The sequence below is a fragment of the Notamacropus eugenii genome, chromosome 1 (assembly GCF_028372415.1).
Source record: "Notamacropus eugenii isolate mMacEug1 chromosome 1, mMacEug1.pri_v2, whole genome shotgun sequence".
Classification (NCBI taxonomy): domain Eukaryota; kingdom Metazoa; phylum Chordata; class Mammalia; order Diprotodontia; family Macropodidae; genus Notamacropus; species Notamacropus eugenii.
In genome coordinates this window covers 625863643-625875831 of record NC_092872.1, presented here as the reverse complement: position 1 = coordinate 625875831, position 12189 = coordinate 625863643, and the positions used below count along the sequence as shown (strand labels likewise).

At 38.4% G+C, this 12189-nt stretch overlaps 1 protein-coding gene across 3 annotated transcripts in view; it reads left to right on the top strand.

The window, feature by feature from the left end:
• UNC5D (unc-5 netrin receptor D) overlaps positions 1-12189 on the top strand; it is an 804024-nt gene that overhangs the window by 737044 nt on the left and 54791 nt on the right. The window lies entirely within an intron of this gene.

Here is a 12189-nt window from a genome sequence, read left to right as displayed (position 1 = left end):
AGAAGGAGAACAGTATAAAGCACAGGGAATAGTATATATTGATCACTTAATAAATTGTATATATAAATACACATATATATACACACACATATATATACATATATGTCTATCTCTCTGTCTATAGACACCCAAAGATATGTGCATTTTTCAGTATGTATGCATGTATACATATAAGTATATATACACATATCTATATGTACACACATATATATTCACATACGTACACCCAAATATGTGTATATATTTGTATTGTGTGTACAAAAAAACATGCACACACATATATGAATTTGTGCATATAGCCTTGCAGGCACCCGAATGTATGTGTATATGTGTGTGGTCACCTACAAATAATATACATACACACTTAGAACTTTGTCTCAGTGCTGAATTTAGAAAGCCTCGAACACACTCAGGCTACACTGTAAAAGCTACAATTACCAAGAATAAACTAAGAATAATTGGTTAAAATTGGAAACCACCAGGTAGAGAGTTAGGCTAAGTGCCTCCCTTAACCCCACCACCATCATCCCCTTAAACTATAGGTGCCCTAGCAGTGATCCCCAAACCATCATCTCTCTCTCTCTCTCTCTCTCTCTCTCTCTCTCTCTCTCTCTCTCTCTCTCTCTTCCTTCCATCTTAATGATCACTGTACCACTTGAAGGTTTGCTTCCTCCCACTTACCCCAGGACCAATTGACCAATTGCAGTACTTCCATAGAGTGGTAGTTATCCAATTATAGCTCTGGTAAAAATTTGGACACAAATGAACATGGTAAGAGAGGGTTGGGGACAGGAATGGTGTGTATGGGGGTGTGTGTGCCCATGTGTACACACAAAGTGGAGGTTATTAAGCCCACAGGTTCTGCATTAAATATCATAAATTGTGCCTATAGCTATATAGTCATTTTATGTTCTGAACTGAGCAATGGACACAGGTTGATTTTCATCTATGTTGTTTTTAATCATGTAAAATTCATCTCAAATGAACTAGATGTAGAAATCAAAGGTTTATTAATAGCTCCAAGGATAATACGAAAACATTTGTGCATGTTTAGTGTCTCCATAAAAGTCATATCTATTCTGTCACACCTTATTCTGAATTCCTACTATTTTAGAACTGGATCATTAAGTTTATCTCAAAGAATATTTATTCAATCCCTGACTTTTAAGACAGCAAGCTAGAAAACATATGTTTACCAGTAGAAATGAGACAGTGCCTGAACACTGAGCAGGAATAAATGAAGGTGATATGTTAGTGTTTTGTGTTCTCCAAAGCTGTTGGTTGTTTATTTTCTAGCTTCCAGGTTTGTATGTGAAAGGGGTATTAATTACTCTTTTCTCAGTCATCAGCATGTAAATTTCTAGCAAAGGCACCATTTGGTAACTTAGAGAAACTCAAAATCAGATGATAAATTTTCACATACATTTATTGTCTTGGAACTGCCACCCTCCATATCACCCTTCCAAAGGTAGAATCCAAGGGGGATTAAGGAGGAGGGGTGGGGATGAGGAGGATACAACTTTCACCAGCACTAAGGATGGAGTACTTGGCACTTAGTAGGTACTCAGTGAGTACTTGCCTAAAAAACAGAATGACCCACAAATCACCATTAGTTAGCTAATTAATCATTAACCCCTGAACAATAATTTAAGGATTACTATCTTTGCTGACTTATTGATAAGTTATTACATCATCTAATCAAAGAATCTCAGAGCTGGAAAGGACCTTAGAGACAGTCTGGTACAACCTGACTAGTATCCTCTCTACAGTATCCTCAGTGAATGATCATACTAGCCTGTAATTGAAATCCTCCAGTAAAGGAAATTTACTCTCTTCCCAGGCCAACTACTTTTGGAAAGTTAATTAGTGAAGTTCTGCCTTCTCCTCCCTAATATCTAACTGAAATCTCCTTTTACAACTTCTTTCCATCTGCTCCTGGATGTACAAGATCTGATTCAATGAATCATCTAGGCCAAGAGATTTCAGATAAATACTTCTAAACATAGCAACAAATGAGTACAGCTTTACTCCACCTTCTATGACAACAAGTTCAGTAAAACCAACAGGTAAAAGCAGCCTGAGAGGAAGTTCCTTGGGGTCTCAGAAACCTCCTACATAGTACATTGAGTGGTCTTTATCTAAACTGCCTTGGTTTGTCTCACAACATCCTGGTTCATAAAGGATTAGAAAGGGAACTGGGGAGAGGGAAGGGGACATGAAGAGTTAATTTAGAATGTTCTGGGATAGTCAAGTAGGTCTAAGATCTTAATCAAATGTGTGTGTGTTTGGCCTCCCATTGCTGAAGAAGACCATGCCATCAGAGAGATAATGACATGACTTGCACTTGACTTTGTTTTGAGTGAGGGAGGGCTGTGCAGGTCACCAGCCTCACTTCTCCTCCAGAGCCATCTGAATCCAGTGACCAGATATTCATCAGAATGACTGGAGATGACCCAGGATGAGGCAATTGGGGTTAAGTGACTTGCCCAAGGTCACACAGCTAGTGAATGTCAAGTGTCTGAAGTGAGATTTGAACTCAGGTCCTCCTGACTCCCGAGCTGGTGCTCTATCCACTGCACCACCTAGCTGCCCCAAGATCTTAATGTAGAAAGGCCAAGGTCACCCACTGCATCCAAAGCAATAGCCAGTCACCTTGACTTTCGTCTTCCTGCTGGACTCTCATAATTTTGGAGGTGAGAGTAAGGCTCGTGACCTTGTGCAGCTTTGCCTCACTTAAATCCAATTCAAACACAAGTCAAGACATCATCCCTATGATGCCATTGGTCCTCTTCTAGAATGAAGGATGAATCTGTACCGTGGCATCCTGGACCACAACACCATTGTTAGTCATCATAACCAACCTCATTTTCATGTAATAGCCCTTCAGATACTGGAAGATAGTTATCATTGCCCCCCCACCTCAGTCTTCTTTTATCTACGCTACATATCCATTATTATTTCCATTGAATTTGGAGTAGGCACGAACTCAAAATTAATAGACCCAAGTCTAACAGTGCATTTTTCTTTCCTTTATTCTTGGTTCTGCCTATGGCTAGGCTTTCTGGATTTTTGTCTCCTTCTCCTTGTCCTCTTGCTTTTTCTCCCTCCTGATCCTCCTTCTACTCCTCCCTCTCTCCCTCATACTCTCCTTTCTTTTTTTTTTCTTTTTTCCCACATCCAAATCTGTGATTTCATTGCTGTGTAGAACTACATCCCTGATCTAGAAACTCCAATACAGATCTGTGGCTTGTTTGCAGCTTAGTCTTAGAGAGCAGCTTAGAGGTGTGAGGGATGAACTGATTTGTCCATGGTCACAAAACAAGTGTTTGTCAGAAGCAGGATATGAATATACAACTTACTAGATCTGAGCCCCGGCCTTCAGTTTCTATTTTTCAGAAAGTTGAGGAGGTATCAACCTTGTTCCAGGACCATTTCTACATGTACAGGTTAGTAGCTATTTCATATGAATTTGTAAATTTTCAAAAAATACTTTTTTGAAAGGGAACATGGGGGGCAGCTAGATTGCACAGTGAATAGAGCATTGGCCCTGGAGTCAGGAAGACCTGTGTTCAAATCCAGCCACAGACACTTGACACTTATTAGCTGTGTGACCTTGGGCAAGTCACTTAACCCCAATTGCCTTGCCTTCCCCCCTCCAAAAAAACAAAACAAACATAAAAAGGAACATGAATGATTATTAATTGACCCATCAAAACTGTTCCACTATGTATAGACCTGAGAAACATATGTCATTTTGAAATAGCCAGAAGCTCTGGCAGATTGGCATAAGCCTCTCTCTCTCTCTCTCTCTCTCTCTCTCTCTCTCTCTCTCTCTCTCTCTTTCTCTCTCTCTCCTCTCCCTCTTTCTGTGGGAAAGACCTGATGATTGCATATCCAGTACTAACTCATTTTTTATAATTCCAATGGAGCCCTTGGGTATTTAATCAAAATTAGTATGTATTTTTCATGGGACATTTCTGCAGAAATTGTCTGCGTTAGAGTTTGCCACAACTCTAGCTGTAATGAAACACTTGGCATCCTTTGGGAATAGAGGCAGGGCTGGTTATGACAGCTGATTTTCTATAGCAGGGAATATTTTACATCCTAAAGAAATAGGCACCTGAACCAAAAATATGCCCAGCCCAAATTGTGCTTTCCACAAAGAAGAAAATTTCACTTGGTCAGAAGGGTTAATACCATTCATTAGAACTTTGATCCTGTAGGAAGAGCTGACTTTGAGTCCTGTCTGATATTTCCTGGCTCTTTATAGCCAAGTGAGCATTGGAATGTCATTCAAACTCTTTGCGCCTCAGGTTCCTCATCTATAAAATAAGAATAATAGTATTTGCATTATCTCCCTCCAAAAGTTGTTGGACATAATATACTTTGGAAATCTTAGGAATATATAAGAATATGAATGATTATCCTTATACAGCATACAACTGATACCCATCCCATCCTAGTAACCCACTGCTAGATATGCTACAGCTTGTCAATAATATCCTTACAAAAATGTGATATGATCATAATTGTTTGCTTTGAATTGTTGACATACCATATATGTAAGAGTGGAGGCTGACTCCTATTAATCATAGAAGACCTAGGCATCTCGATTAAATCAATCATTCAACAAAATGAATTGGTCAGTTTGAAGGTATCATAAGGGCTTGGAGTCATTCTATAAGGCTAGATGATACCACCCCAAAAATGCCTTGTGATTAGTTGTGTGTGGGTTTTTTTTTTGTCCTTAATTGCCCGAAGAAGATCATGCCATCAGAGAAATGATGACATGACTTGCACTTGACTTTGTTTTGAGTGAGGGAGGGCTGTACAGGTCACCAGCCTCACTTCTCCTCCAGAGCCATCTGAATCCAGTGACCAGATATTCATCAGGATGACTGGAGATGACCCAGGATGAGGCAATTGGGTTAAGTGGCTTGCCCAAGGTCACAGAGTTAGTGAGCGTCAAGTGTCTGAGGTGAGATTTGAACTCAGGTCCTCCTGACTCCTGCACTGGTGCTCTATCCACTGCACCACCTAGCTGCCCTTTTTATGACTGGCAAATGAAGACCAAGTAACACTTCTTGGGCTACATCTAAAAACAGCAAGTTAGTTAGGAGTCAGTTAAGTGGGGAAAGACTCCGAATTAAAAGCTTAAGGTTCTAGGACCTTGGATGACAATCACTTTTTAAGGGAAGAGAATTTGTTTCCTTCCTTTACTTTACTCTCTCCATAAACTGTGTTACTGAAGAGACTGAACTAATAGGAAACGATGCATCTAGCTGCAAGAAGAGAGAGACATAGTGAAGACAAACAGGAAGTCTACTGGAAAAAAAATCTAAGTATAAAGAGACACTAGGTTATGACCTTGTAAACCTTAAAAGGTCAGAAGACCCAGAAGTGCAGTTGGATGAGTAGTAACATCCCTGGAGAAGCAATGACAGAAGTTAAAATCTACACCAGAGGCTGATGGACCCTGAGGATAAACTGGGCATAGGAAGGAAAGGCAGCTTCACAGTTTTAAATGGGCACTGACCCTCAGAGCCTTGAAGCAAGTTCCACCGAAGGGGAAGTTAATGAAAGGGGAAAAAAAGAACTTCTAATAATTAGGAGCTGTGAACTATACCTTTGGCAAATGGGTTTCTTCCACATATTCCTCACTAATGTTTTGCTTTAAGTTTAATTGCACTCTCTTCTGGGACCTTGTGTGTATAAGAAGAGAGTACACCACTAGTCTGAGAAGGATGCTGTATTCACTTCATATATTCTCTGCTTAAAAGGGTATAATGAGGTTTGATTGATAAAAACACATTGATGGGGGCTTATGGGCCCCCAGCAAAACTCAGCAAATCCCAGGGTTACCTCTGGAATTCTGAGTGGCTACTAGTCAGCTGCCCTCTGAGGACCTGGCCTGTGAGTGAGAATTGGAATATAGCCCCAGAGGTCAAATAGCATTTGCTAAGTGCCTGCTATGTGCCAAGCATTGCACTAAGTACTGTAGATACCCAGAATGGCATATGGATATATAGCTGTAGATGCATATACATACGTATTTACATACACACACACACACACACACACACACACACACACATATATATACATACATATATGTGTGTATATATATGTGAATAAATTTTGAGTAGTTTCAGAAGGAACATACCAGCACTAAGTGAGATGAGGAAAAACTTCTTGAAGAAGGTGGGATTTTAGCTGAGACTTGAAAGGAAGTCAGGGAAACCAGAAGACACAAATAAGAAGGGAGGAAATTCCACGTATGAGGGATAACCAGTGAAAATGCCCCATGTTAGGAAATCTCATATCTTGTGTATGTTCATCCTCCATTGCCTAAGAAGACCATGCCATCAGAGAAATAATGACATGACTTGCACTTGACTTTGTTCTAAGTGAGGGAGGGCTGTGCAGGTCACCAGCCTCACTTCTCCTCCAGAGCCATCTGAATCCAGTGACCAGATATTCATCAGGATGACTGGAGATGACCCAGGATGAGGCAATTGGGGTTAAGTGATTTGCCCAAGATCACCCAGCTAGTGGGTGTCAAGTGTCTGAGGTGAGATTTGAACTCAAGTCCTCCTGACTCCTGCACTGGTGCTCTATCCACTGCACCACTTAGCTTCCCCTCATATCTTTCACAAGAAACATCAAGGATGCACTTGTCACTGTATCATAGTATAATGGAGAAACTAAACTGAAAGAAGACTGAAAGGAAGGGATAGGTTTTGAAAGGTTTTAAAAGCCAAGGATAGGGTTTTATTTTTGATCCCATAAAGTAAGAGGGAGCCATTGGAGTTTACTGAATGTGAGTGAGTGGACATATTCAAACCTGCCATTGGGGAAGATCAGTTTCACACAAAGAGCGATACCTATTCATATGATTTGTTTGGGGGAATCATTCACAGTTTGTACAATGATTGTCAATTCATTACACGGGATAATATGAAGATTTTCCTATTTCTAGAAATCTAGGGCCTATTTTTTTTTCCTGCTGCTTGGAAAAGGATGTATGATTATTCCTGAAGGTAAGTAGGGGTGACCTCTCATCCTTTCTGGCTCTGTGTTTCTATGAATAATTAGAGCTGCTATTTTTTTTTTGTTTAGTATCCCTTTTCTTTCTTTTGACAAATTCAGCCCAGAGGTTGAGGAATAGTAGTATAGTCTGACATTTGCAAATTCTGTTTTGTTGTTGTTTCCTTCTTCCAAACTTAAACCAATCCTGACTTAGTAATGTCAAGGAATTAGGCACTCACCTCATCTTATGAAAGAATGACTCAATTCTGTCATCCATCTCTTGTACTCCTAACCATGCCTCTTGATAGTCATCACTTACTTAGAATTAATGTGGATTTAGAATCTAATTTCAAAGGATTTCCTGGAGATGTACTTCTTGTGTTTGTCAATAATGCAACCTTGGGAAATATTGTTCAGGTAACTCATTTAAAGAAAAAAACACCACAGCAACATAATTTTTTGTTGTGTTTTAGAGTTCAAACAGTTTTGTTTTATAAATATGCAAATTCACCTTGGCTGTTTCAACATCCCAAAGCATGCTCTAATATCCATGTCCATCTCTCATTCAATCAATGTGAAGACCTTGATGAAGGTAACGAAGGATAAGGTTCTGCTGGCCAGGTATCTTGAAAGTATGTAGCCAGGTTCTGCCCATGTGGACCTTAGAAAAGAAAGCTTCTATGTTTGTTACTATTCATTCTGCCAATCAAGAGCTTGCTATAGGTTCCAGCTTCTAACTTCAAGAAGTCAGATACCAGAAGAAAAGACTTAATTAACAAACAGAAGGTAGCCATAGAATCTCAAAATAGTGTCACATGTTTTAAGACAGGAAACCTCAAGAAAGTCAGGAATGGTTTGAGAGATGCCCCTCTTCCCCATGTTAATCCCAATGACTTGAAAATGGGCCGCCAAAATAAAAGTCTGAAAATTTGAATATAAATTCCAGCTCTTTCACTTCGTAGCCACATTACCTTGCAAGTAATCATTCTTCTTCTTTTTATCACCTGTAATTCCCCTCCAACTTCCTCAGGAGGGAGAATTATGCTGACAGCCCTCTTTCCTATCCCATCTCTCCTTCATCTTAATCCTTTCTGGGCAACACCAGAGATCTGACCTAGCCTCAAAGATGGGCCTCGTTCCATTAGAGTACAATTTTCTCTATACTGGTGAGATCAAGAGGTTCTTCAGAACCAAGAAGGTCTTGGCATTCTTGAATCCTTAAGATGCTTATAATCTGATTCATCTTTACATTCACTTGAGCTCTAGGTGCTAGAGCTGAGGTGAATGTAAAATGGAGCCCTGGAAGTTATCTAGACCAGTCTCTAAAATATGCAGTTATGGCTTAGCCCCAAAATATATATGATTCTCTAATATGAAGTAGGGACATGAGGGGAGTGGTCTCATTCTAACTCTCCACACAGTAACCATCACTTGACATTTCTAACACATCTGTACCTACCCATATCTGCTGACACTCTCCTACAGCTTGCTTTCTTTGCTCTTCAAGCTATTATTATCCCACTTTTGGGCCTGAAATTGACCCCTAGCATCAGTTATAAGCTAAGTTACTATAGAAGGAGCAGTCTAAGTGTCTTAGGTAAAATTCATCCTTCTCTCACCAAACCACCCCCATCACCTCCGACTGTGAAAGGCATCTGTTGGAAGATGAGTAAGATCTCCACTCTTGCTTGTCCTGTTGTGTGGGCAGAAGAAGGCACACAAAATGGTCAGGCATGGATGCTTTGATATTGGCGTCACAGATTCCCCTCCTTCCCTGCCCAGACCTAACCCCTCTTCTAAATTTCCCTGTTATTGTCTAGGATGCTACCATCTTTGTAGACATTCTAGTGCATGATCTTAACATCATTCTATATTCCTCACTTTCTGCCATGTCCAATCAACTGCTCAACTTCTTGTTTCTACCTCTACCTTATGTATCACATCTGTCTCCTGCCTTCTCACTCAGCAATCACTTGTGGTCAGGCCCTCGTCACATTTCACTTGAGCTTTTAGAACAACCTCCAATTGGCCTCCTTTCCTCAAATCTCTCCCCTCTCCAAACCATCCACTACACAGGTGCCATATAGAATTGACTACATTACTCATCTACTCATTATACTCCAGTGGCTTCCTATTAAATCTAGGATCAAATGTTATTTGGTCTTTAATTTCATCCTTCCAAAATTTTTATTTCATAGAAATTTATATAAATATATAATTTCATATAATTATAGAATAAATAATTATTAACACATTAGTAGATGTAAATAATATATAAATAAGTAAATATAAATATATTACAGGTACATGTTCATAAAAACAAAAACTGATCAGGGTTTGTGATCAAAAAATATTTCAAGACCGCCAATCTAGTCTGTGACTTCTTTGATCCACAGAATTGTAGCCCTTTATCATGCCATAGAACATAAACCTACTGAGAGAAGATATATGTTTATAAATTTTTAGAGTAAGACAAGCTGTGAATGCTTTGCTTAAAATACATAATCAGATAACTGATCTATATTTAAAAGAGTCAGTGGTGTTCTCATCTTTTGGTAATAAATATGGGACACTTTCTTTTCAGAAGGATGGGATCAGGCTTTCATAAAAGAGGAAGTGAATTAAATGATTTTTTAGGAACATAGTTATTCCCTCCACATCACCGACTTAGGGGAATGGTACCCCCATAATCTGGAAGATCAACATAAAATTTTTTGACCCTCCTTTTGTACTAGAGGAGGCTGAATTTTTTTCTTTTTATTTTATGTGGTCTTTACAGTACTTTATTGTAAAATTTGGGTTAAGCATTTGATCATAGGTTCTATATTGTCTGCTGGATTTCATGTGTCATCTGCAGCTTCTGCAAAACTCTCCCAAAATTCCCATTTAATTTATACCTGTGATATATTGAAACTGTGATGGGGGAAGTCACTGTGTGGAAGGGATGACTGTACCTGTGTCCAGAAATGTGTTAAAGCCAGCCCATACATGCCCAAGAGCAATTTGTTAAATTTTCACTGAGCACTTACACCTGAGAAAGAGGCAAATGCCATAAATTGGAAATTGATTTATTGTTTCCTTAATTATCTGGACAATAAAATGATGAAGAAAATGTTAATAATTCAAATGAAACTTAAAATATATTGTGGCTGCCGCTCCCCCACTCCCCCAAGACCTGGTTGTTAAACATTCATCATCATACTCCTATCTTATGATTGTTTTGTTTTGTTTTTTTTCTCACATTTGCCTTTACATCCCTAGCATTTAAAATGGTGCCTGTCACATGGTAGGAGTAGAAATGGGCCCAGGACCTTTGATTTCATTGCTGTAGGGAAATCCCAAGTGAGGAATGGGATTGACATTTAATAAATGTTGGTTAATTAGTTAATCAATTGATTGATCCTTTCTAACATTTTACAAATGAGTTTGTATTCTGAGCCACTGTTGCCCTTGGCTACCATTTCTCTCTTCTTGGCAAGAAGATTAAATGCTTGCTTGCCAAGAAGGTTTCTAGGCTCTTATGGACGCTTTTCCTTGATGACCTTTATATCTATTAAAATTTTATAGGAAATGATGACAGCCAAGGTCATTATCTTTGTCATTTATTCATTTTTCAGTTTTTTTTTTTTTTTTATGAATCAAGTGCTTTAAAAAAAACTTAAGCCACTATATAAAAGTAAGGTATCATTTTAACCCATAGTCCAGATTCCCTTCTCCCCCCTCACTTCCAAAACTTTGGGCCCACATGGATCCATGCCTAATCCTTTAAGAGAAGAATTTGGTATTTTTGTCTTATTTCTATCAGCTGGAATTGTTCTGGGAAATTTTCTCAATATATTCAGGCAAATCTATGTCTATTTTCCCAAAATTGGTAAATGAAGTTCCCAGCTCCCCTGTAAGCACTAAGGATACTAAACACACACCAAGGACAATGCAACTTTTATTTAACTCTGTACAAATACAGAAGACACAAGGATCTTATAACAGTCCAAATACAGGTGCAGAAAATATATTTGTTGTTGATCAGTTGTTTCAGTCATGTCTGACTCTATGTGACCTCATTTGGGATTTTCTTAGTAAAGTTACTGGAGTAATTTGCCATTTCCTTCTCCAGCTCATTTTATAGATGAGGAACTGAGGCCAACAGTGTTAAGTGACTTGCCCAGGGACACAGGTAATAAGGCTCTAAGGATGGATTTGGACTCAGGTCTTCTGACTTTAGTCCTGGCACTGTATCCACTGAACCACTTACCGGTGCCACTAAAATATATAAGGCACTCAAATAGCCAATAAGTTTCCATAGTGACAACCCTTTAACATTCTACTGAAATTCTTTTTTCCTTAATCCTATATTGCCTTCCCAAGACTCACAGTACTACCCTGTGGTTCACTCTCTCCCATACTATCCAAGTAATTCATCATTTTTTTCCACACTGAGTAGTGTTCTGAGCTGGAATTATGCAAATGATCCTTTATGTTCTCCAAGGAGTATTCTACATCAGGAAATTCCCTTCCTTCTTTAGAAGATCAGCTTTTAGAAATCTCAAATTTAGGACTTCTCAAACTTGAGAGTTCTCTCTTCAGTTACCCTTACCTCTCTCTTTTCTAATCCTGCATCACTTCCACAGTACCTTACAATATATGTTCAATAAATACTTGCAGAAGAGAATTGAACCCCTGATATATCCCATTCTTCCATTAAATGAGCTAGGAGGTTTTTAAGGGTTCCTGCAGCTAAATATATCAGTATCAATATTGATATCTACAGCTACATCTGAATCTGAATCTGTATCTATATCTATCTACATATATATATATGCATACATACATACATATATATATACATATACATATATATGTATATATATATACATATATATATATATATATATATATATATATATATATATATATATATATATATATATATATATATATATCTTTGTGTATATTATGGGTGTTACGAAAATTTTTTCTTCCTAGTATTTCCTAACCAGAAGGCCAGTTCTACCATCTTCTAGCTTGGAGGGCTGTGGATTTCGATGGGATTAAAAGGAGTAGCAAAAATATCTATTTAATACACATATATTTAATAAGAAATTTAAACTCCTTGAGGGCAAGATCTGTACCATTTTTGTCTTTATGGCCTGTAAAGTAAAT